Raw genomic sequence first — 3,620 nt, 5'->3', positions numbered from 1 at the left:
CTGTCTGCATTTGAAATTGAGCAGTACAGCACTTACATGTATGAGGTACTGGGTTGGATCACTGGCACTACAAAAAAATGTTAGTTTTGTTTATTTTTGCTGTGCTAAGGGATCACTCCTGGCTCTGTGCTCAGGGACCAGTAAGGGATGCCAGGGATTGAACTTGCTTAGCAAGTTTCTAGCCCTTTGAACTCTCTCCAACCTCAATTGAGAAAAGTGCACAGGTCATAAACATGTGTAGAAATTAGCCCAAATCAACCCACTCCTCAAAGAAGGTAGCTTTTTTCAGGGTCAACTCATTGCATATTTTCCTCAGACAAAAGCCTCACAGGACTCAATTTTCTTTTGATTTTTATTTGTTTGTTTTTGGGCCACACCCAGTGACACTCAGGAGTTACTCCTGGCTATGCCCTCAGAAATCGCTCCTGGCTTGGGGGACCATATGGGACACCGGGGATTGAACCCAGATCTGTCCTGGGTCAGCCACGTGCAAGGCAAGCACCCTACCACTGCCACTACTGTTCCAGCCCTGATGTTTCACATTTATTTCACTTTGTTTTTTTTTTGTCACACCCGCTGGGGGGTTACTCCTGGCTCTACTCTCAAAAATTACTTCTGACAATGTTCAGGGGGCCATATGGGATGCTGGGAATTGAACCCAAGGCAAATACCCTTACTTCTGTGATCTCTTGGTGATTTTTTTTTAATAACTTTATTCTTTTTTTTTTTTTTTTTTTGGTTTTTGGGCCACACCCGGCGGTGCTCAGGGGTTACTCCTGGCTCTCTGCTCAGAAATAGCTCCTGGCAGGCACGAGGGACCATATGGGACACCGGGATTCGAACCAACCACCTTTGGTCCTGGATCGGCTGCTTGCAAGGCAAACACTGCTGTACTAGCTCTCCGGGCCCGGTGATGAGTATTTTTCTATGTGGTCCTATGAACCACCCACCTGTCTTCTAAGAAGCATCTGTTCATTATGTTTAGTTTCATTTTTTGCAGGGTGTTTTTGTTTTGGGGGGGTTGGTCTTTGTGGGTTCTTTACAGTCTTGGCTAGTAGCTCTTTATCTTGTGCACCCAGGGCTGATTTATCCTCTAGCCAGTCTGGAAATCTTTCATTTGAGCCCATAATTCTCCTGTGCAGAAGACCAGTGCTGCAGTTGGATTTGCTTCTTTTTGTTTCTGTTACCTTTGCCAATAGAATTGTCGTGGAAAACCCTTGAAAGTCACAACCTTCTTAGGAAGGTGCCAGAGGCTGTGGAACCACACAGGTGCTCACACACAGGGACCAGTGCTCTGTGACCTGTGAAGAGCACTCCCAGCTGTGTGACCCTTCCATAGAGCGAGTGAAACATACCGGCCCTCACTAAGCACATAGGATGGACAAATAAAAGCAGGGAAACTAGGGGTGGGGGCAGAGCAATAGCACTTAGGGGAGGGTGTTGGCCTTGCACGTGGCCAACCGGCCTTTGATTCCCAGCATCTCATAGGGTCCCCTGAGCCTGCCAGGAGTGATTTCTAAGCGCAATTAGGAGTGATCCCTGAGCACCAATTGTGGCCCCCCAAAAGCAGAGAAAATGGGCGAGGGGGGCTTGAATAACGGGCACAGGCTTTGCAAGCAGAACAGCCCCTGAGCACTGAGTTTAGAGTAGCTTCTGAGCACCACCAGGGATGGCCTGAAAGCTGAGAAAGGAAAGACAAGGAAATGGAGTCGTGTTTGCTGAACCAGGGGATGGGAGGTTGAACCCTGGAGTGGGAGAACCTGGCAGGGCAGAAAGCCAAAGTGGCATCTGCTTTGGCCTCTGTGCGAGCTTGTGCCAGCAGAATGAAAGGGGCATTCAGGGCCCCGGAGCCAGGCCTGGCTGCAGGCCATGGAAATGCAGGCGCCAGGCTGCCTACAGGGCCTTTCGTGATGCCCCTGTGATGCCAGGATCCTGGGCAAGGTTTGGCCTGAACTCCGTCACCGGAGCCCAGACTACAGGGGCCAGGCCACTCAGCCAGGGGGTGAGCACAAGGGATGGTCAGGGAGGGGAGTAGAGCGGGTCCAGGGGCCAACCCTATGCTGTCCCCAGGACCAGAGACTGCCAGGCCACCAGGTGGGGGCCAAAGCTTAGCATAGGATCTGCCTGGCAATTTTGTTTGGGACAGGCAGAGCAGGCAGAGCTGCCTAGAGGAGGCAAGGGCAGAGACATGGAGATGAGGTGTGGTGCTGGAGCCAGAGCTTGGTGGGGAGCAAAAGGGAGAAGTGGTGGAACCCCTTTATTCCCCCTTGGCCCACTTGCCTGGGGCTGAGCTGGTTCCTGAAGACAGAGCCCCACCCCTTTTCTGTTCTCAGCCCTGACACCTGTCTAGGACATGCGCCCCTGGAAATGAGACTCCATGACTGAGCCTTTCCCAACCTCAGCTCTGTGCTTGGTCCCACCCAGACTTAGCAGGAACCTTGGGGCCAGAGCAATAGCACAGCAGAGAACACTCTCTTGACCTGGGTTCAATCCCCAGTATCCCTTAAGGTTCCCTGAACCCACCAGAAGTGATTCCCGAGTGCAGAGCTAGGAATGTCACCAGGTGTGGCCCCAACACAAAAAAGAAAACAAAACAGATTTAGTAGGACCTTCTGAGGCTCTGAGAAACTACCACACCAGCCTGAGCCTGTAGTCTGGGATCCCAGAATCCCTGTAACAGGCTGTGATGGGGCCAGAGCAACCCTCTATCTAGGACACTTAAACCACCAACAGAGACTGTGCAGAGGGGCCCTTTCTGCCCTCTATCCTCCATGTTTGTCATATATTGACAGCCACACCCATGTCACCACACGTGTTTTTATTTTTATTTATTTATTTATTGTAACTCCACCCTGGATTTAGGTGTACCCACCTGAGACCCGCCCTTTTCTGGGAGGGGTCTTGGGAACTGGATATTAGGTGTAACCTTGCCTGCAAGACCCTTCCCATTTCGGGGAGTGGTCCTGGAAGGTTATATAAAGCCTTTGACCCAGGGGATTAGGGTCTTTTGCCTTCTTGGCTTTTGGCTGGTTTTTGCCTCTTTTGGTCTTTGACCAGCATGGAGGTCAAAGGAAGATGGCTGAAAGGAGTTAAGATGCAGGGCCAAGAATAACTAGTGTTATGAGTAGGCCGCACACATGTGGTGGATAGGGTATGAATAAATGCTTCCTGATGCCTGCCTGTGAGTGAGTTCAATACCCGTTGCTTTCCTGAACCCCGGACCCGCCGTTCATGGGGGATGAAGCCATGTGGCCGGGGCCTAAGAACAAAGGCCTCCATCCTTCACCATCCATCCAAATCAATTTTTAATTATTTAATACAACAATTTATTTTTGTTTTTGGGTCACACCCGGCAGCGCTCAGGAGTTACTCCTGGCTATCTGTTCAGAAATAGCTCCTGGCAGGCACGGGGGACCATATGGGACGCCGGGATTCGAACCAACCACCTTAGGTCCTGAATCGGCTGCTTGCAAGGCAAACACCACCGTGCTATATCTCTGGGCCCTGTTTTTATCTTTTTAAATATGGAACGCTTCACGAATTTGTGTGGCATCCTTGCGCAAAGGGCATGCTAATCTCTGTATCATTTCAATTTTAGTATATGTTCTGCCGAAGTGAGC

General features: G+C 50.5%; 1 non-coding gene across 1 annotated transcript; it reads right to left on the bottom strand.

Annotated features, from left to right (window-relative positions):
- Positions 1 to 3,518: 3,518 nt before the first annotated feature.
- Positions 3,519 to 3,620, bottom strand: LOC126007532 (U6 spliceosomal RNA). The gene has a single exon (XR_007495088.1). It is a non-coding gene; the product is annotated as a U6 spliceosomal RNA (small nuclear RNA).

The sequence above is a fragment of the Suncus etruscus genome, chromosome 4 (assembly GCF_024139225.1).
Source record: "Suncus etruscus isolate mSunEtr1 chromosome 4, mSunEtr1.pri.cur, whole genome shotgun sequence".
Taxonomy (NCBI): domain Eukaryota; kingdom Metazoa; phylum Chordata; class Mammalia; order Eulipotyphla; family Soricidae; genus Suncus; species Suncus etruscus.
Note: the sequence above shows the minus strand (reverse complement) of the source record. Positions and strands in the feature narration are given on the sequence as shown.